The sequence below is a fragment of the Canis lupus genome, chromosome 12 (assembly GCF_011100685.1).
Source record: "Canis lupus familiaris isolate Mischka breed German Shepherd chromosome 12, alternate assembly UU_Cfam_GSD_1.0, whole genome shotgun sequence".
NCBI lineage: Eukaryota > Metazoa > Chordata > Mammalia > Carnivora > Canidae > Canis > Canis lupus.
Window position 1 is genome coordinate 43,277,541 of NC_049233.1, and position 23,598 is coordinate 43,301,138.

General features: G+C 35.3%; 1 long non-coding RNA gene across 1 annotated transcript in view; it reads left to right on the top strand.

Moving 5' to 3' along the window:
• The window catches only part of LOC119874206, a 165,543-nt gene that overhangs the window by 82,315 nt on the left and 59,630 nt on the right, over positions 1-23,598 (top strand). Inside the window, exons 2-3 of the long non-coding RNA XR_005367968.1 lie at positions 16,431-16,489; positions 16,563-16,662. This is a non-coding gene — a long non-coding RNA (uncharacterized LOC119874206). The remainder of the gene's footprint in view (positions 1-16,430; positions 16,490-16,562; positions 16,663-23,598) is intronic.

Sequence of the window (23,598 nt, forward strand, 5' to 3'; positions counted from 1 at the left end):
CATAATAATGGGCAGGAAGTGACCCAGATCAAGGCTGATTTCTTTTTTAAAAATTAAGGTATGAGTCAAGCACAAGTATGCAAACCCCATAGCCCTAGCCTAAAAACAATATGGCCGTGGTTGCTAAATCAAGGAGTCCTCAAGGCAGAAATAGACAAATGTCTCAAATAATAACCCTGTTACTCAACATGGGGCTGTGGAGGAGATGGTGGTAGGGAGGCAAAACTTTGAAAATTTGTCTGGTTGAGTTGCTAGCAATGGCTACACCACTTGAAGCCAAACATAAATCTAATGCCTTAAAATCATAAAGCTGTCTTCCTAGGTGCTTCTGGATCACTTCCTCCCCACTCTACACCACCTCAGTTGTTTTAAGAAAAATGATTATGGGTGAGACTAAGGTCTCTCAGTCCCCAAAGGCAAATCAAAGGCCAAATACAGTCATTTGAATATCCTGGGGAGTTTCAGAGTGGGAGTGATTCAAACTTGTATGGCTGTCTTGGCTATGGACAACCAAGTCACTATCCTACTTGGACATGTGGAAGGAAAAGGCACTTAGATTTAGCCAATGGGATTTGAGTTAGGTTCACCGTGGGGAAGAACAGATTTTGTGACACCCTGGGGAACTTTGGGCCAATTCAATGTACTGTTGCTATCTCTTCTATATCTGCATATATAGTAAGAGTTGAGGTATTCTATCGCTATTCTTCCCTATCTCAAAAGGCCAGACAGGAGGGCCTAACAAGCCTTGATTGTCACATGGAAACGGTATATTCAAGAATACAGCTGACATGACCCAAGTCACATCTCAGCTTTACATGGAAAAAAAAAAAAATGACAGCTTTTCCTTTGAGGGGAATTTTATCCACTACTTTAACACCTAAAGGAAACTGCTGGCTCATTGAGACCTTCAGTTCACTGAGGTTCACCTAAGCACCTGTACCTAGTTGAGTAATGGTTTGGCTAAGTTGAAACCTAACAGTGTGTACTGGGCTGCATAGCTTTTCAACCTCAATACCAGCTATGCAAACTAAAAATGGACATGGTTGCTCCAATGAGTAAGTAAAACTCTAAATTCTCATAGCTTGAGCCCATGTCCCTTTTAATGAACTTTGTAATATTTTTATTAACTCTTGGGCTGTTGCCAATGGCTTGGCTTTTTGGTCTACCACTTGAAAAGCTACAGACTGGACAACTAAAATAACCCCCTATTTTCCATTCCGGTTGAATAGGCAATTGTGTAAATACCATTTTTGAAAAAATCCATCCTTTTCCCACTAAATTGAACACCCATTCATAAAATATAAACTTCTCATAGAACCTTGAGATTTCAAACTATTTGTCCCTCCCTGTGCCCATATTGATTATGATATGTGGAACAACTGGTAATGAAATTTCCCCCTCACTGTTCATTTATTTCATACTTTCTTTCTATTTTAGGACATTTATATTTTTGGTCTTCACTTTAAGATAATTTTATCTAATGCCCCCTAAATTTTGTTTTTGGGATTTCATTTAAGTTATATGTTAATTTTGGAGAATTTAAATTTTAAATAATAACTAGTCTTTCCATTTGACATGTTTTTCCATTTGTCCAAATATTCTTTGTATGCTTTCTAATAAGAGTATAGTTTTCTTTCTAGAAGTCTTGTGCTTTTCTTATCAAATTTTTGCCAATTTTTAAAACTGTTTTCTTCGTAAGTGTATGTATATTTGTCATATATGTGACTGTTAAGAATGAAATACTCCCCCATATTTCTATTTCTAGGTCTTTATTGCAAGAGTAAAGGAAAACAATTTGTTTGTCTTTTGTCCAGTTACCTTACTAAATTTTCTTATTAATTTTTGTGGTATTTTACTAGATGGTCTTTGGTTTTCAAGGAATAAATCTGCAAAATAAATCTGTTTATTTATTCTTCTCCAACACCACTTCTTTCATTTTATTATTGTACTACAGTTGCTAGTTACTCAAAAAAGTGCTGAGTAGTAGCAATCATAACAGGAATTGTTGATGTAGTTACAGAGGCTATACAGCATAGGGCTAAGAGCATGATTTCTTAAGCATTAATGCATAACTTTGATTTACAAGCTTGCCACTTGCTGTTTGTGTGTTCTTGGGCAAGTTATTTAAGCTTTCTATGTCTTGGTTTTTCCATCTTTAACATGGGAATTATAATAATAACTATCAACTATGATTTCTGTGATAATTATTATATGTAGAGTGCCTAGAACTGTCCTTGCACAGAGTAGGCACTATAAAAGTGTTAGCTATTATATTTTTTTCTTGGTTTAAGTGAAAGTCTTAGGGTTTCTCTAATTAGAATGGTATTTATTGTAAGTTTGTGGTAAAACAACATACCTAAGTAGTTTCTTATCCAGTTTTACTGTGTTTTTATTAGGAAAAATTGCTTTATTAAATGACTTTTAAACATCTATTTATATGAGCACCTGGTCTTTTTACTGCTGTCATAATGGATTATACTGATACTGAATCACCTTTGGATATCTGAGCTACTTCTTAGTAATAATGTATTATTATGTTGGTATATTCTATTTACCAATATTTTAGAGTGTTAGCATATATTGACAAATGAGTTTTGTTTTGTTTTGGATACTATATTGGTAATTGGTAAAATTTTGTTATTAAGTTTGTGGGATTTATATAATAAATTAGGAAGATTGCTAGCTTCCTCTATGGTTTGAAATAGTTTAAATAACCTGAACTAAACTTTATTCTGTAAAGGTTAGATAGAACTTGGCTGAGAACCCATCTCACTTTGGTGTCTGAATGGTACATCTTTATTCACCTTTTCAAGCTTGTCTTTGGTAATTGGTCTTTTCAAGGATTTTATATCTTCTTCGATCAAACTTGATATTTTATCTTTTGCTAGAAAACCATCCATCTCCTCCAGGTCTCCAAGTTTGTTGTGAAAATATGTGTGTGGTCTTTTATAATTCTTGTAAATCTCTTCTATATCTGTACTTCTGTCTACTTTCTCATCCCTAATCTTGTATATATTTTGCTCTCTCCCTCTGCTCTAATCAGGTTTATCTGTTTTATTAGTCTTTTCTAAAAATCATATTTTAGGCTTATTTTTTTCTTTACTATAGAGTTTTTTTTTTTTTATGATAGTCACAGAGAGAGAGAGAGAGAGAGAGAGAGAGAGAGAGAGGGAGAGGGAGAAGGAGGCTCCATGCACCGGGAGCCCGATGTGGGATTCGATCCCGAGTCTCCAGGATCGCGCCCTGGGCCAAAGGCAGGCGCTAAACCACCGCGCCACCCAGGGATCCCCGCCACCCAGGGATCCCTTGTTTTTTACTTAATTAAATCCAGTTCATCTTTTAAGTATTCCTCTTTATCATTTCTTTTGGTTTCTTTTGTTATTCCTTTTCTAATTTTTAAAGATGTTTTCTTCCATTATTTTCTATTTTTCTTCAATATTGAGGACATTTAAGACTATTGATTTTCTCCTGAGTGCAACTTTTGCTGTGTTTTATAGATTTGGAGATGAAGTAGTCTCATTTTCTCATGCTTCCCAAATGGCATGTTATTTCTTTTCATTTCCTCACTGGCCCAACATAATACTTCTAGAAGTATGATTCTAAGTAGTCAGAATTTCTGGTTATCTATTTACTATTCATTTCAAGTATGATTGATTTATGACCAGAGTTTGTGAACTATAAAAAGCTGAAAATGCCATAAGTAAATTTAACATTTTATGGCCAAAGTCATGATTACTTTTTGTGAAATTTCCAGAAATGTATAGAAATTATTATTCTCTTCATAAGGAATATAAAGGCCTATTTATACCAATAAGATTAAATGTATCAATTGTATGATTCAATTTATCTATGCCTTTGCTATTTAATTCTGTCTACCAGAATTTTTAAATTCTGAGAGAAGTATACTAAAGTTGCACACATTCAAATGAATGAATTATAATCATTGTATTCGGGTACACACATGTGATCTAGTAAGTATTATTTGTAAAGCATTGAATACGATTGTATTCAATAGTGAGTATGAGAAAGCCCAATAAATGGACTAAATAGCAACTGATTTACGTAATGAAAGGCTGTAGGTAGGCAGGCAGATAGATCTACAGAGTGTATAAGAATTCAAGAATGCCATCAAGAAAGCAGGACTCTTGCTTTTCTGTTCTGTCATCCTTACTAAAGACTGATACAGTTCTGGAATGGCTTCTATGTTCTGGGCAGCAGAAAGGAGGAGCAGAAGTGGCAGCACTGACAGATATGATGGCTTATGTCTCATTGGCTAGAACTGAGTCCCAGAGCCATCTGTAGTGAAAAGGGAATCTAGAAAAAAAAAAAAAAAAACTTTTAGCTTTAACATTTCCAAAATGGAAGAAGGCAAGTGAAAAATAAAATGGAATGGGTGTTGTGGTAGTCAGCCAATGGTATCTGCCACACATAAGAACTGTTAAGACATATATTCAGGATTCAAAGTTTTAATAGTTGGGGCCTCTTGCTTTCCTCAGGGCTGCTCCAGCTTCCCTTTATCACCTCTCTTTTTAAAAAAGTTCTAAGAGTTAAAGACATTATACCTAACTTAGGTATTCTCTGGTAATGAGAAGAATTGGAAAGATGAGACCTCTACTGAGTTACACAAAGAATCCTTCTGGGAATTTGAAGTTACATTGAATTTATAAATTGGTGTAGGAAGAATTCAGGTGTTATGACATCTTCACATGATGAGCATGGGCTACTTCTCTATTTTTAAGATATTCTTCTAGAAATATTTATTCAAAAATGTTTTTATAGTTTTCTATATATAGGTTTTACACATTCATCATTAGGTTTATTCCTAAATACTGTACTCTATATTTTTATTATTATAAAGGATATCTTTCATAGTTGTTATTACTCTAATTGTTTCTGGTTTATAGAAGTAAAATCAAGTGTTTTTGTGTATTCATCTTATGTTTAGCTATTTTGCCTAACTCCCTTATTATCATTATCATTATTGTTATTATTAATATCACCTGGGGGATTTCAAGTAGACAATCATATCATCTGAAAAATGACTTTTTTTCTCTTTTCCTATCTTTATGACTTTTAATTAATTCCTTTTTCTATACAACTGGTTAGGGATACCTGGGTGACTCACTGGTTGAGCGTCTGCCTTTGGCTCAGGTGATGATCTCGGGGTCCTGGAATCGAGTTCCACATCAGGCTTCCTGCATGGAGCCTGCTTCTCCTTCTGCCTATGTCTCTGCCTCTCTCTGTGGGTCTCTCATTGTAAATAAAGAAAATCTTAAAAAAAAAAAAAAGAACTGGCTAGAATCTCCCATACAATTGTTGAACAGAAGTAGTGATGAATTGTTTAAAAAAGTTTAAAATTTTAAGAGGAAAATATAGATGAATATCTTTCTGACTTTGCAAATGATTCCTTAAACTACCACAAAAATATTTACTAAGAAATAAGAATTAAAATTGTAATATTATTTATAAAAACTTTTATGTCAATAATAAAAATATAAAAAGAAATGAAAAATGGGCAAAAGACCTAAATAAGTATTTTACAGAAAAGAAAACATATATCACTAAAAAGCATATCAAGTTAGACTCAATCTAACTATTATTTGGGGAAATGTAAAAAAAAAATAGGAGTGGGAAAGTTATCTTACATTCATTCAACGGGCAAAAACTAAAATGTTGACAGTACCAAGTATTGCAGAGATTGTAAATCAATGGGCTCTCACATATTGTTGATGGGATGTAACTTGGAATAATCGCTTTGGTAAACAATTTAGCATTATTTTCTATAGTTGAATATTTGCACACCAAATAAATTAGCAATTTCATATTAGGTATTTATGCAAGTGAATTTAATAAATATATACCACAAAACACCTAGCAGTAGCACTATTAATGATAGCACAAATGTGGAAACAATCCAGATGTCCATTGACAGGAGTTTGACTAAACTATAACATAATCAGATAATACTAAATACCAATGAAAATTAATGAACCAAACTACATTTAACACATGGATGAGTCCTATTGTAATAATGATGAGTGGAAGAAGGAAGTCCCAGAAGATACATACATTATGATACCCACTTTGTAAAATTCAAAAAGAAGCAAAACTAAATAAAATATTTTTAAAATATATGCATATATTAATGTTTCTTTAAGGCAGAGCAAGGATAAACAAAAAATTCAAAGTAATGGCTATTCCAGGGCAGACAGAAAAACCGAATTCGTAATAGCATATAGACGTATTTTAGATTACAGTTCTTAAATTGGGCAATGGATTCATATAATTTCATCATATTGTTAATGAATATATAAAATTAAATAAATAAAATAACTGAAGGCCATGAATAAGCAATGATGACAATACATCATAAACCAAGGATACTAATTAGTCCTATGTGGTGCCTTAAGGTAAAAAACAAATAATAATAGTTATAACAAAAACAACAAACACATAAATAAATAAAATGAATTCCACTTATAACTTCCATTCTGCTAAACTGATGGAAAATTTAACTTAAGTATCTGGAGGATACTTGCCCCACCCAATTCCCGTAAGGGCCTAGGGTTTTATCAGAATAAAGGCATTGGGAAGACCCTTCTTCCCAGCCACTATGATTATCACTGAGATTCCCATTGCCCAAACTAGCTCCATGTTGTTCTTTTATCTTTTTGTCATGCTTTGTAGTCTATAAGCAATTTTTCCTTCCATCCTGTGACACAGTCCTTCCTAGAGGCAAAGGAGCACAATGTCTTTGATATCTTCTAGGAACTGAGCAAAAAAAAAAAAAAAAAAAAAAGGGAAACACACACACACACAAAGGAAAGGTAACAAATTAATATCTAAAAAAATATTCTAAAGAGAAAATGTAGTCTCTATTGTATTCATTCACCTGTGAGACATAGTTTAGTAAGGCTAAACTTCTTTCTCCAATTTCAGATTTTCTTGGTCAGATTTATTGCATTCTTCTGAATGAGTTAATATTCTTACTTGCTATATCACTAAAACATCTTTTTTTGCCTCTAAACCCAACTCTTTGGTGATTGAACTTGAGGAAAAATTTAATTACAATTTTACATGTAATTTTGTTTACTTCTAGAATCAGAAACTGTTGCAATAAATGAGAAAATGAGTAAAGGCATAGAAAACAAATTAAGAAAACTGTCGTATCAAGTGGGAAATGGGCCCTTTGGCAAATTGTTTTTATTGCTTTTTTCCCTATTTATCTGAACACAAAATTTATTAGTATTATATTGTCAAATGAAGCAGCTGAGTCTAGTTCAAGTTTATTACTAATATTATCATTCATTAATAATAAATTTATAAGTCAAATAAGTATTTTATAATATTTGCATGATTCAAATTGTGACCTACATTACAGCTATTTAATGAAGGATGATCTTGGGTCAACTTGCTAAAAATCAACAGCGCTTGCCCTTATAACATAACTTCATTCTCTCAGCCTGACATGTTTTTCTTACATCGATTAATGAGCTCTTCTATTTTTGTCTTTTCCATGTTTAACTTGCAAAGAGAAAAAAAAACATCTAAGTTGATACATCTGAGTGTCAGGTAGAGAGTAGCTGTGGAGCAGAGAGAATTTTGAGCAGAGAATTAAATTTACAGGGCAGCTGTAGAAAGATAATGGTCTAAGCTATAAGAATAGAAGAACTCTCCTATTAAAGGAGGAAGCAGGAAGAAGAAAACAGGGAGGTAAGTGCTTTCCAGGATCTGATCATATACAAAAACTCACTTTCATTTACCAAGTGTAGGATACATCAATTTCCAGCCCAGAACAGAACATTAATAATAAATACAGATTTTCTTCTGTCTTCAACATAAATATTTTCCCCTTTTATTTTTGTATCTCTCAAGCTGACAGAGGAAAACTCCAGAGTAAATGTGGATCAAAATGCTGTTTCTTGGATTAAAGTTACTCTTCAACATTTGAAGAAACAGATTCTAAAATTTTAAATAAACATAAGCACATAGAATATGCTTTTAAAAATCTTTATGGTATGAAAAATTATACTGCAAACAATAGGCTTGGCTCTTGTGTGAAGACATAATGTAATCTAGTGATATATATGCTATGTTAACTATATATGTGAATATGTTTACATATATAATAATATAAATATCATGTTAACTGTCAGTCTTCCTTTTTATAACATTAGTGCCCTGACCTTTTATGCCATTTTCCATGGTGTTTAATTAATTAATTGGGATAATTAAAAAAGAAGACAAACACACCCTAAAAATTGGTCAATAGTGTGTCTCAAATTTAAGTCCATGCATTCCCAAGCCTCTCCTTCTTTCAAAAGTAACAGACCACTTTTAAATCCATCAATACAAAATTACAATTGTATTTCATTTTTATAACTACCAACAAGTGCACCAGGTCCATGAGATTTTGCCTCATTTATCAAGCATCTCGTTAATAAGGGCTCCAAGTGTTCCCGGTCAAACTGTGCCTCTCCCAACTTTAACACTACCTGTCTCTCTAGCACAAATGGCACAAAACACAAATCTTGAGAAGGAAGCTATGATCAGAACTGACCACTCCCTTGCCCTTGAGAATAATGGAAGGAAACTCATTATTCCCCTCAGACACTGCCAGAAGTCCAAAATTCTCAGACTGTCCTCATAGCCACACAACACTTGATACAGCTCTGTCCATTCTCTAATACAAAATCTTTGACCTTCCAAACTCTTGCACTACATTCTCTGAAACTTACTCTTCCAACTCTCCTCTAGAGCTTCTAACTCTTTTCTAGATTTTAATTCCAACTTTTTCATCTAACAAAAATTTAGCTACTCCCTCTATATGCTGTCTCCTCACAGCCCTTAATGGAGGCTTTTTTCTCTCACATCCCATGTGACACCACAGGCCTAGATAGCAAATTAGAGTCTCTGATCCTCATTGCTGTTTATAGAAAATGTCTTTTCTTCCCACCTTCCATAAAAACCCGAATCTTTGAAGCATAGTCCATTAAACTGTACCCTAGGATACCATTCTATAGTGGTATAGATGGTGACGCTATGGGCACCATCAACCTTTGGATCCCTCTCTCTTAGTTGTTGTCCACTCCATTACTCTCCACCATTACCTCTGTCAGCATTCTTAGTGACCTCTGTATGTATGTTGATATTTATTTTACACCTAGGCCTCTCATTCATTGACTTCCTTATCTTCGACATTATTTTTTTGTTCTTTTCACTTAAGCTATCCACTCTCAAGGTTATGTTTTGGAAATTTTCATTAGCAATTACTCACTACATTACTTCCCAAATCTTTAGTCAAAAGTTTACTAATTTCTGTCTTTCCAGATCATGTACGGGCATATCTTTGAGATACTGTGAGTTTGGTTCTAGATTACCACAATAAAGTGAAAGTCATAATAAACAAAATAAAGTTAATTTTTTGGTTTCCTAATGCATATAAAAATTATGTTTATACTATATATTGGCAATTAAGTGTGCAATAGCATTATATCTAAAAAAAGTACATACTTTAATTTAAAAATATTTTATTGCTAAAAAAAGAATGCTAGCTGTCATTTGAGCTTTTAGCAAGTCATAATTTTTTTGTTGGTGGAGGGTCTTGCCTCAGTGTTGATGGTTGCTGACTGATCAGGGTGGTAGTTGCTAAAGGTGAAGGTAACTATGGAGATTTCTTAGAACAATTCAACAACGAAGTTTTCTCCATCAACTGACTCTTCCTGTCATGAATGACTCTTCCTTTCTCTGTAGCTAAGATGCTGTTTGATAGCATTTTACCTACTGTAGAATTCTTTCCAAATTAAAGTCAATTTTCTCAAACCCTGCCATTGCTTTATCAACTAACTTTATGTAATATTCTAAATCCTTTGTTGTCATTTGAACAGACTTCATAGCATCTTCACCAGGAGTAGTTTCCATCTCAAGACACTCTCTTTGTTCGTCCATGGGAAGCAGCTCCTCATCCCTTCAAGTTTGATCATAAGATGGCAGCAATTCATTCACATCTTCAGGCTCCACTTCTAATTCTAGTTCTCTTTCTGTTTTCCACCACATCTCCAGTTACTTCCCCCACTAAGGTCTTATACCCTTCAAAGTCATCCATGAGGGTTAGAATCAACTTTTCCCAAACTTTTGTTAATGTTGATATTTGACTTCTTCCCATGAATCATGAATGTTCTCTATGGCATCTAGAATGATAAATCCTTTCCAGGTTTTCAATATACTTTGCCTAGATCCATCAGAGGAATCACTATCTATGGTAGCTATAGCCTTAAAAAATGTATTTCTTAAATAGTAAGTAAGACTTAAAAGTCAAAATAACTCCTTGATTCATGGATTTCAGAATGGATGTTGTGTTAGCAGGTATGAAAACAACATTAATCTCGTACATCTCCATCAGAGCTCTTGGGTAATCAGGTGCATTGTCAGTGAAAAATAACCTTTTTTTTTTTTTTAAATTTATGATAGTCACAGAGAGAGAGAGAGAGAGAGAGAGGCAGAGACACAGGCAGAGGGAGAAGCAGGCTCCATGCACCGGGGGCCCGACATGGGATTAGATCCCGGGTCTCCAGGATCGCGCCCTGGGCCAAAGGCAGGCGCTAAACCGCTGCGCCACCCAGGGATCCTGAAAAATAACCTTTTGAAATTAACTTTTTTTCTGAGTAGTAGTTCTCAACAGTGGGCTTAAAATATTCAATAAACCATGTTGTTAACAGATTGTAGTCATTCAGGCTTCATTGTTCGCTATCTAGAGCACAGGCAGGGTACATTTATCATCACTCATTAAAGTCCTAGAGTTTTTGGAATGGTACATGATCTACTGGCTACAACTCAAAGTCACCAGCTGCATTAGCTACTGACAAGAGAGTAAGCTATCTTTAAAAGCTTTAAAGCCATGCATTGACTTACATTGACTTGCAACAGGCATCAACTTCTTTTTTGCTATGAAAGTCCTATATGGCATCTTCTATGACTTCTTTTTTGCTATGAAAGTCCTATATGGCATCTTCTATAAATATAAAGCTATTTCGTCTACATTAAAAATCTGTTGTTTAGTTTGTTAAGTGTCTTAACTAGATTTTCTGGGTAACTTGCTGTAGCACTAGCACTTGCTTCACCTTGCATTTTTATGTTATGGAGAAAGCTTTTTTCCTTAAACTTCATGAACCAAGCTCTGTTACCTTCAAACTTTTCTGTAGCTTCCTCACCTCTTAGCCTTCATAGAACTGAAGAAAGTTAGGCTTTGCTCTGGATTAGGCTTTAGCTTAGTGAAATGTAAAGGCTGGTTTGATTTTCTAACCAGACCACTAAAACCTTCTCCATATCATCAATAGAGCTGTTGCACTTTCTCACCTTTCATGTCTTCACTAGAGTAACACTTTTACTTTCCTTCCTGTACATTCACAATTTGAATAACTGGCACAAGTCTAGCTTTTGGACTGTCTCAGCTTTTGACATGTCCTTTCACTAAGCTTAATCATCTGTAACTTTTTATTTAAAGTGGGAGACATGTGACTCTTCCTTTCACTTACACGTCAATAACCTTATAATGACGGTTATTGATTAGCCAAGTTTCAATACCATTGTGTTTCAGAAAATGAGGAGGCCCACAAAGATAGAAAGATGAGGGAATGGCTGCTTGGTGAAACAGTCAGAACATAACATTTATCAATTAACTTTGCTATCTTATATGGGCATGGCTCATGGTACCCCAAAACAATTACAAGAGTAACATCCAAGATCACTGATCACAGATTAAAACACATTTAATAATAATGAAAAAGCTTGAAATATTGTCGGAATTACCAAAATGTGACACCCAGACACAAAGTGAGCAATAGCTATAGGAAAAATAGTACCAATAGACTTGCTCACTGCAGGGTTGCCATAAATCTTCAATTTGTAAAATAAATAAATAAATAAATTAATTAATTAATTAATTAATTAATATCAGTATCTGTGAAGTACCATGAAGTGAAATGCTATAAAGCCAGGAATGCATGTATTTTAATATCCGAACTCCAAAGATGTTTGAATCTCAAGTCTATTGGCACATTTTTAAATTCTCTTTATATTTTCACTTCTCTCATCTTGGATTCCACAAAACATCACTGTAATCACTTCATTGCATGTATTGTCCACTCTCTTCCCTTTGTCTCCTTCTCTGGTATTCTTGCCAGCAAAACGAAAAAAAATTCAGTGCTAGTGAAACATAACTCCATGCCACCTCTACATTTACTCTCTAACAGATGAATTTGGCTACAGTAAAATTCACAATCATTACTTACCAGTTCATAATCCACATTTCGAAGTGCCCAAGCAATACTGCTACATTTCTCTTGTACAATTGCTTTCTCACTTCTCACAAGAACTATTTTATAACTTCTCCTTTCTTCAACATTTATTCCATGCTTTCTCAAATAATTATTTCAAGTCTTGTTCCTTGAGAAAATAGAAGCAATCAAGTGAGAATATCTCAAAATCATATTGCAAAATTACCAACAAACTTCTTGCTATATTTGAAATACACCAGGTGTATTTCTGCCTGTGGACTTTTTGCCTATAAGGCTCTTTTTTAAAGTTTTTGCTAGGACTTGTTCCTTAACATTATTTAAGCCTCTGATAAATTGTTACTTTCTCAGAGAGATGCTTCCTGACTACTCCAACAAAGATGTGCCTTCAGGGATGCCTGGGTGGCTCAGGTGATTAAGCGTCCAACTCTCGATTTCAGCTCAGGTCATGATCTCAGGACTGTGAAATGGAGTCCCATATCAGGTTCCACATTGGGCATGGAGCCTGCTTAACATTCTCACTCTCCCTTTAGCCCCCTCCATCACTCTCTCTCTCTCAAAAAAAAAAAAAAAAAAAAAAGCACCCATTCATTACTCTCTATTATTCAGAGGATTAGTTCTGTTATAATATTTATTAAGATGTGAAGCTATATTATTTTGTTTTATGTCTTGACTTCTAGAATGAAAGCAAGGGACTTGCTCATCCTGTGTCTGAAGCACCTAAAACAGTGCATGAAACATAGATGCTCAGATACCTTTGAATAATTAATTAAATTATTATAAATAATTAACTAAAATAACATAATTAGTAAGGTAATGAAAGATTCTCAAAACCTCTGGACTGAAAACAATCTTAATGAGAGAAAATAAATATCCAAATAAATAGATAGATATACCATGTTCATGGATTAGACTATATTGTTAAGAGGTTGATCAATGGATTTAACACAAGCTCAATAAAAATATATGCAAGCTTCTTTTTTTTAATCTAGATATTGACAAGTTGATTTTAAAACGTGCATGCAAATAGAAAAATATATATAATAGCAAAAACAATCTTGAAAAAAAGAATAAAGTTGGAAGAAGACTTATATTACTGATTTCAAGGCTTGCTATAAATCTACATTAAACAAGACAGTCTGGTATAGATATAGGGTGGGGAAAATAGAGCTACCTTGGGGATCCCTAGGTGGCTCAGCAATTTAGCGCCTGCCTTCAGCCCAGGGCGTGATCTTGGAGACCGGGGATCCAGTCACATATCGGATTCCCTGCATGGAGCCTGCTTCTCCCTCTGCCTGTGTCTCTGCCTCTTTCTCTCTCTCTCTCTCACTCTCTCGAATAAATAAATAAAATGTTTTTTTTTTAATAGAGCTACCTTATGATCCATCAATCACACTAGTCAGTATTTGCCCAAAGAATACAAAACACTAATTCAAAGGGATATATTCACCCCTGTGTTTATAGCAGCATTATTTATAATAACCAAGATATCAAAGTAACCCAAGTGTGAGATAGATATAGATACACACACACACACACACACACACACAATGGAATATATTCAGCCATGAAAAAGAATGAAATCTTGCCATTTGCAATGACATGAATGGAGCTAAAGAGTATAATGCTAAGTGAAATAAATCAGTCAAAGAAAGACAAATACCATATGATTTCATTCCTACATGGAATTTAAGAAACAAAAGACTAAAGGGGAAAATAAAAGAGAGAGACAAACCAAAAAACAGACTCTTAATTCTTTATTATGGAGAACAATGGTTATCAGGGAGGAGGGGGTTGGGGGATGGGTAAATAGGTGAGGGAGATTCAGGAGTACACTTGTCATGGTGTATGGTGTTTCATGTATTGTATATCTGAAACTAATGCAACACTTTATATTAACTAACAAATTTAAATAAAAACTTAAAAAGCAAAAAAAGAGAAAGAAAATGGAGATTAAAATAAAAATAAGATATCACTACACACCCACTAGAATGGTTATAATTAAAAAGATTGACAATACTGAATGTAGCAAAGGATATAAAAAAAAACAAGAATTCTCACACATTGCTTGTAGAACAATAAAATTATGTAATGGTTTTGGAAAAAGATTTGGCAGTTTCTTATATAGTTAAGTATATACTTTCCATATGACCCTGTATTCCCACTCTCCGATATTTACCCAAGAGATATGAAAACATATGTCCACACACAGCTTGTACATGAGTGTTCACAGCAATATTATTCATAAGAGGTGAAAATTGGAAACAACTCAAGTATCCTTCAACATCAGAAAGAATAATTTATGGCATAGTCAGTTAATGGAGTACTACTCAGCAATAAGAAGGAATTAACTACTAATTCATAAGTTGATAGCCATAATGAAATTGATATATCTTTTTAAAAAGTATTTAAAGAAGTCAGATTTTTAAAAGTACATATGGTAGAATTCAATTTATACAAATTTTCTAGTTATCTGTCTATTACAGTCTATTTCAAAACTTCACAGTTTAAGAGAAATTAAAATTAAGTATTTTGATCTCAAATCTGCAACTTGGGCACTGCATAGCTCCATTGGGACGGTCAGACACACTTCCAAGGTAGCGCATTCACATGGCTGGCAAATTGGTTTTGTATATTGAAATTCAGCCAGGGCTGTTGGTTAAGGTTCTCAATTTCTTTCCATATGGATTTTTCCATGGGCTACTTGGACTTCTTCACAATACACTAGCTGGGTTCTTGGCGTGTCCCAAGATTCAGAAAGCAGAAGCTGCCCATCTCATAAAGCATGGTCTAAAAGTTGGCACAGCATGACTTCCATCATTTCTATCAGCTAAGTTTTTATAGAGTCCTCCTATATTCAAAATTAGGGGTACAGATTCCTGTCTTGATGGAAAGAGTGTCAAAGAATATGTGGTCATCTTTAATCTACCAGATATGCAGTACTAGAATACAGAAAGCTAACCTATGCTGATAAGAATAAGAATAGTATTTGCTGTGGGGTAGAGAAAGTAGCAGGCATTGACTGGCAAAGCACATAAAGGAAATTCCTCAAGTGGTAAAAATATTCTCTATCATGATTAAAGTAGTAGTTACAGAGGTGTATAAATATGTCAAAATTCATCAGACTGTAACACTAAAGATCTATGTATTTCACTGTATGCAAATTTACCTCCATTTAAAAAATAACTTCCTTATGTGGAAGCAGGTTTCTTCTAAGCAAACATAGTCACCCTAACAGAAAGTTTAGAAGTAAGTTTATTATATGCTCTGAGTTCCATTGAGAAACTCTTCTTTGCTGATTATTTTTAAATTGCTCTAGTAAAAGAAATCAGAAAAATCCTGTTTCTTAAGTCATTTCAAAGCCATTTTTAGGTCAAATAAGCTCAAAACTGAAAATTCTGGGGAAAAATACTTTTACTCAGCATATATGTTAAGGTGACATGTATGCATATGTATACATGTATTCACACATACATAATTTGATTTGGATTATTTTTATTCTGTTTTTGCATTTGAGGCTTGAGAAAATTGAAGAAAAAAAATCCTAGCAAAGCCATTTAAAAATCAATTCAATTTCTCAAGTATATTCTTATGGTGACATCAGATTAAGAACCACTTTTTACATCCTAAACTTGGTGCCCTTGATGAGCTTTAGGAAGGATGAGTTCTTCAAGAGTTTCTTAAATCACAAAGTAACTACTGGACTATTAAGTATATTTTATTATACTTAATTCTTAATAATCATTGATCTGTATATAGTGCTAAAGGCAATTCCTTTAAAAAATTCCATTAACCAGAATATTCTGTTTTTTAGGAATTCTGGATAAAGAAAGAAGATAGCATAATAGAACTTTAAAACTGTAACCAGTTTTCATGACAGTTTACTTCAGTTGCAAAACTAAATTGGTATCTATGTTTACTGAGGTCTTTAGCTGGAACCTGTGTGCCTTGGGTTAAAATCCTAGCAAGTTCTCTTTTGCTGAGCAAGTTTTCTTCATGTGATCCTGCCCTCCCAGCTAGGCAACTCAGTGGTTCAGAAATCAGTGTTGATGAGTTAGCTATTCACTATCTTCCAAGAGATTCTCCATTGAAACTATGCTTAGAGCTCTCTGTGACTCCGTCTTCCTTCTTTCGTAGGATCCCTTCCATCAAGCGACCTTCCTCTGAATACAGGTTCCTGCTATTGAATGTCATAGGTGAGTCCATGCTTGTGTTTGCAATTAGAGAAAAATAACACTTTTAACTCCATTCCATCATCTGTATTTGCAGACAGTGCTGCCCAGCACAAGAACGGTCATGTGCATGTGACTGTCTCCCTCTAATGCTGGAGCCCACATTATCATCTGCTGCTATGAATGCCCAAAGCAGGGTATGTATACCAAGGGTAAGCCACCAGAGAGAAGGCCTCGATGCCTCCTACTTCTTGGGAATCCTTTTTCATAACTCCTAGGCAGCCAGTAACTTCAGGAGTGCTTCATGAATATGCCCTAATGTAGTGTGCTACCATGTCTGTCCACTTCTAAAGTAAACCATCCCTCAAAATAATCTCTTTTCTCTCTTCACATCCTAATTCCTAGGGGAGTCCCCTGGTCCTCAGCATAATAAACTAAATAAGTCCTTCTAAAATAGAATGATTGATAGGTTTAGACTTCACAGGACTGCTTATAGAAATTGATTCCTAATTAATGGAAGAGTATCAAAAGTGTCAAAAGAAGGGTATGTATATGTATATTTTTTATCACAAGCCATGTGTTCCACACATATCTGGGATCCCATCTAAAAAGATTTCCCCTGTTTTGCCCCCATTCTGTTGGTTTACCAAAAGAATATGTTTCAGTGACTTGAAAGCCCATTCTGAAATTTGCCAATCAATAAAATACTTGGTTGAGAGTTGGTGTTTGGAGGGAAAATGGGTGGTGTAAGGATATTTTTATTTGTTTATATGAGATGATTGTGAAGTTCTGAATGAGCAGGGGTACTCAGTATGTCTGCATGTGTTTAGCCCTCCACTTTTTAAAATATCAAAATACCTTCATACTAGTTAATAAAGATTCACTGTCCCAAATCCCTTCAAGGACTTCCTGTTTCCCCCAGCCTCTGTCCCAGATCCTTAAACTTCCCTATGATCCAACAATTCAAGGGTTAATGTCTGGCATGTCATAGTAGGGTGCCTCTGAGCCCCTACTTCAATCCATTCTAATTGGTCAGTGCCCCCATGGCACTGGTTGGTTTTGATGAAAGCTGATGAGATCATATGATTGTATACTTTTTCTGCTAATCATTTGTGCATATAGAGTCAACTCTGAATTAGCTATATCAATGATTGCTAATATAAAACACAGCAAATCCAATTAAATGCTCTTCCATTTTACTTTGGAATGCATTATGTGATTTTCAGCAAGTTCAAACCCTTAACTATGGTTTTAAGCTAGTATCTAAAGTCAGTAATAGAAACTAATTTATTATTGTGTCCCAAATATCCAAGATAGCCAACACCCAAGGGAAAGTAAGGGAACGGGAATGAACAAGTAAGTATTGAGCATTTTCCTATATCAGGCTCTGTTATCTCATTAAAGTCTCATAAAACCCTCTAAGTATCATTATTCCCATTTTACCTATGGCAATTGAATGCTCAAAGTTGTATTTAATATCACACAGCTCTCTAAGCACAAGCACAGAAATGATCTATTTTATGCCTTTCCAAAAAAAATGAGAAATATGACTATGCCAATTTCATTTGAGGAAACTCAGACTCAGAGAGGTTAACTAGCTTGCTGAGGGCTAAACACCAATACGGAACAGAACTTAGGTGAGAATTGAGATTTTTAGACCCTTACTCCAGACTCCCACTTCCTGGGGAAATGAACTTGACAGTATCAAAATGACACTATTTGAGAAACATATTCCATTCAGGCTACCTCCCCTACTTCAAGATAATGTCTTGGCCATACCAGAGCTCCTGCGTGCTTCCTCCCACCTTCCATCACCTTGGCATCAGTCCTTAGCAGAGCCTTATTATTGTCTGGCTCCTCTGCAGAGACTGCCCATGACAGTCTCAGAACTGTGGGTCAGTACACACACACACACACACACACATGCACGCACACACGCACGCACGCACACACTCCCCTCTCCTCACTGCAACAGGATTTTTATTAGTTAGAATTTTAAAAGATCTTGGAAGCTTTCCCTTTTTTTTAAGATGAGATGTCATCTTTTGTTACGGACAGACTCCACCAGGCAGAAAGGAGAGTTCAATGTTCTCAGGCCGCTGTGCACTGGGAAAGGAAGCCTGTTCTTACCGGTATGCAAACTCTCATTCACCCCCTTCTCTGCGTAAACAAATTAATCTAATCATGAAAGGATGTGTTAAAAAGAAAGGAAGAGAGAGAGTGAAGGCGGGAGTAAAGAAAGACAAAATTGAGGAGGGGGAAGGTTAAGAATAAAGACTCCAAACAGAGATTGCCATGGAAGAAGAAAGAATGTTTCCCAGTGTAAAAGACTCTTCTTTCAGAAGAAAACTACTTCTGGCTGCAAAATAAGCCTCCTACTGTTAGACTATTTAACTCTATCCAGTCTCCAGGGGTCCCATCCAAATTAATTTCATTCCTTTGTTAGGATCCTCCCATCTTTAGTTACGGGTCTCCATCTGTCCCCTTTGAAAGACTGCTGGGCACTCAGCTTCAATATCCTTCTTCCCAGCTGCCTTGGACTTTAAGGACCAATCTCTCACACAGAAGCAGCTCATCCAGGGACTCCGGGAGTGAGAACTAATTGGCAAGGGCCATCCTCTATATTCCCAAGAAAACCCCAAACAAATGGAAAATACCAAGCCCGTTTTAAATAAAAAGCTATTCTTATAACTGTTAATTCCACAATTACCATGTTATGAGCACTGGCAATGAATCTCTCCACTTATATTTTTCTCCAGCAAATCTGCCTTTAAGGAAGCAATCACATGTCAAATAATTCAGTAAATCAAATTTGTATGAAATTATTATTTAGTTATTTAGCTAGCATCCCCAAAACAATAGAACCGTCTATAGTGTTTTAGTTTGCGGGCATAATTGAGATCATCTAGCCAGTCTCTTAATTTTGAGGTGAGAAAACCAAGGCATACAGACCCTGAAAGTTTTCCTGTTTCACTATCCAGTAAGTTAGTGGTGAAGCTAAGAATAGAAACCAGACCTGAGTTCTGGTCCAATGATCTGATCTCTTTGTTGTAAATCTGAAGATAGATAAAGCCAGAACAAGTTTACATTTCGAACAATGTGAAACACTTTTATATTTATAATAAGCCCACAAATATAAACACGCAACCACTTTTCAAACACCAGTTCTCTTTCTTTTTCACCACTCACATTTTGTGTTAAGAAATAAGAGCTATTCTTCATATAAATCTAGCAAACATTGAAAGGGAAATGTGCTGCCTCAGAAATCGTATACAATGGGCTTTATAGTCAATTCTACATGGAGTTTATCCACTCTTCTGTTTACCTTAACATTTTTCTTTTTTCCCTTACTATAGATAACTGTGTGTTGGCTAAATTAGAATAAAACAAAAAACTTCAACAACTTTGTAAAATGTTTTTTACATGTATTATACATATAAATGTATTTTTCACAGTTTCCCCCAAATATCCACTGGTATTTAATAATGCCCCTATGCATACCCTCATTTAATTTTCTTCACCCACTTTTAAAAATCGGCTTGCTATCACTCTATATACTATCTTGTTTCTTCTACTCTATTTACATTTAACTCCCTTTCTCCTTTTCTGAATTGTCTTCTGCCAAATACCCTCTAAATGTGATTCTTTCACCAAGTCTTTGCTCTGAACCCACTCTGGAGAACAGTAATTTCATTTTCTTTCTTAGCTTTGCCCATTTGAAAATAAATTATTGCCTTTTTATATTCTTCTTCCCAAAATTCTGTACTTAATAATTATCCATGATTACTTCTCCTTTGTCGACATACATAATTAATTACACAACCTGAACGCTCTGTCTTCCATTTAGTTTCAGGTTTAAGTTAATTTTGCAAACATTTACTGTCTCCTTATCTTATGCAAACCATTGTGCTAGGTTCTCTGTGGCATAAAAAAATAAGCAAATTGTATTCCTTCATCTCAAGGTAGTTATCTGTCAGTCTTCTCCAGGTAAAGCAGAGTTGATAAAGTGTCTACTTTATAGAGGTAGTTTGAGGAGTAAGCAAACTAATGTATGTAGTTCCCAGCATACAATAAGTTCTTAGTGTGTATTACTTGATACTATGTTACTTTTAGTGTTATTGACAAATCAGTTTTTGATCCTCCCAAGTCTGAAAACGCCAGGACAAAAATATATAGAATATAAGGCTAAATGTGTCAAGAGCAATAGGCAAGCTGGCAGACAGCATTCTAAACTAGTAATTAAACATCACCAGTAATGAGACATACTGATATCATTTACCTCTTGATAATGATGCGCTGAGAAGGGCACTTTACCTTTGTGATATTCTTGCTATATATAAATATATAGCCTGAATAAAATCATAAGCAAATATCAGATAAACCCAGAAAAAGAGGCATTCTACAAAATAACTGTTAGACTCTTTCAAAAGTCTCGAGGTCATGAAAAACAGACTGGGGAACTGTCTCTGAAGAAAATTAAAGGAGCATGCCAGATGAAGGACCAGATAAAGGACATTACTAGGATAACTGCTGGAATCTCAAAAAAGGGTATGGATTAGTTAATGGTAGTATATCAATCCAATTTTCTGGCTCTGATCATTATGCTATAACTATTTAAGTCATTAAGATTTGGGGAAGCTAAATGAATGGTGTACAGAATTCTTTGCGCTATTTTTGCAAGGCTGAAATTATTTCAAAATAAAAGTTTTTCATTCAAAAAAAGAGCAAATAAAATACAAATGTAAGAAAAAGGAAAGTGAGAATTCTTCCTCAACACATGGATGAAAAGGAGAGAATGAAGTGGGTAGCAGAAGGATTCTGGAAGATAGAAGCATCTGAGCTAGGATTTGAGGCCACTGATATTGAGGAAAGGTATTCTATGCGAAGAAAAGAGCAGAATTACAAGCAGCTAACAAGCAGAAAGGAAGGTGTGTTTGGATAGAAGTAATCATATTCTTTTGGAATTCAATGTCTTTGAGGGGGGAGTAGTCTGAGACAGGAGCCAGACTTGCATATTTTTCTATCTCTGTTGTAGGCTGTATAATGTGCCTCCCTGTCAAAATGTCCATATCTCAATCCTCAGAACCTGTGAATGTTACTTTGCATGTTATAAAATACTTTGTACATCTGATTAAATTAAGGATCCTAAGGGATTCCTGAGTGGCTCAGTGGCATGATCCCATGGTCCTGGGATCGAGTTCCGCATTGGGCTCCCCACGAGGAGCCTGCCTCTCCTTCCACCTGTCTCTGCCTCTCGCTGTGTGTCTCTCATGAATAAATACATAAAATATTTTTTTAAAAAGATGCCCTAAACATCTTTAAAAAAAAATTAAGAATCCTGAGAAGGGGAGAGGATCCCAGATTATACAGGTAGGCCCAACAGAATCACAAGGGTCCTCATGAGAAGGAAGAAAGATTCAGTGCAGGAGGATATGGAACAAAGTGAGCAGAGGTTGGAGCAACATGCTTGGAAGATGGAAGAAGAGGCCATGAGCCCAGGAATCATATGGCCTCTTATAGCTGGAAAAGACAAGGAGGCAGGTTTCCCTTTGAAGTGTGCAGAAGAAATACTGTCTTGCAAGCACTTTTATTTTAGACTTCTGAACTCCAGTACTGTTAAGAGAATAAATTTGTGTTGGTTTAAGCCACTAAATTTGTGCTAATTTGTTACAGCAGCAAAAGGAAACTAATACAGTCTCTATTACCTTCCTTGGGGCCCATTTTGTTTTTATTTCCATTTGGACTACTATTTTAGCCTCCTATCTGTTCTCTCGGCTCTGTTTTCCATCTCTCCTTTCTATTAAATGAGGTTTAATTTATTTTTCTGTCAAGCCCTGGATTGATCATGTCATTCCTCTAAACCAAAGCTCTCAAGGGTGCCTAGTACTTGCTAAAAAACATTCATGCTTACTATCCTGGCATTTAAGAATCTGGCCCCAACACATACTTTTAACTTCATCTGGGTATCTCTGCAGCATTAACTTTTCACCCAGGCAAATAAATTTTGTCATGGTCTCTGGGGCTCTCTTCCTGCATTTCAGAATGCCAGTTTTAAAGGTCCAGATCATGTTCCCACTCATTCATATTCTAGCCCATAGTGATGTCTGTCTCCACCAAGTGACTACAGTCTTTACTGATTGTTTTCCAAAACCCTCATATTGGAGGGCCCAAAGTAAAGAGCCTTCAAAATTTATGAGCAGCTTAATATCTGAGAATTGAAACATGGAAAAAATCCAAGTAAATTGCCATTTGAAGACATGATTCAGGATTTTGTAAATATGTATAAATCTGGGATGCAGATTTAGAAAACACTCAAGGCAATAGAAGTCTGTAAAATATGGTGGGGAGAAGGGCTTGGGGCTAGGGTAACTGAGTAATGGGCATTAAGGAGGGCATATGATAAAATGGGCACGAGGCATTATATACAACTGATGAATCACTGAACTCTACCTCTGAAACTAATAATACACTATATGTTAATTAATTCAATTTAAATTAAAAAAATAAGTGCATAAAATAGAATTCGGGAAGACTAAAACTAATAAAGAAAAATGTTCCAGACAACATGCTATAATGCTTAAGTGGCTCCGTGCTCATGTTTTCTGGATTCAAAACCTGGATCTATCACTGGGCAGTTTTACTTCCATAACTGGGATCACTGTCCATTATAATAACTGATTGTCATTGTCAATAATATAATTATAAGCAAATTTTCTGATTATAGTACATAGTTTCACACATAGATCTTCCTACCAAGAGAGAATCTACCAGCAAGAAACGTGGTTCCTGGGATCCCTGGGTGGCACAGCGGTTTGGCACCTGCTTTTGGCCCAGGGCGCGATCCTGGAGACCCAGGATCGAATCCCACATCGGGCTCCCAGTGCATGGAGCCTGCTTCTCCCTCTGCCTGTGTCTCTGCCTCTCTCTCTCTCTCTCTTTGTGACTATCATAAATAAATAAAAAAATTAAAAAAAAAAGAAATGTGGTTCCCATTATAAATTTCTAAACTGGCATTTGGGTTCATACATTACCCTTTTGAGAATTTAGTTAGGTAGATCACTTAGGCTAAGTTCGAAATCACATAAACCAGCTAGAAAAAAATCAGTTGGAGAAAATTCAAAAAGAGAAAGCCC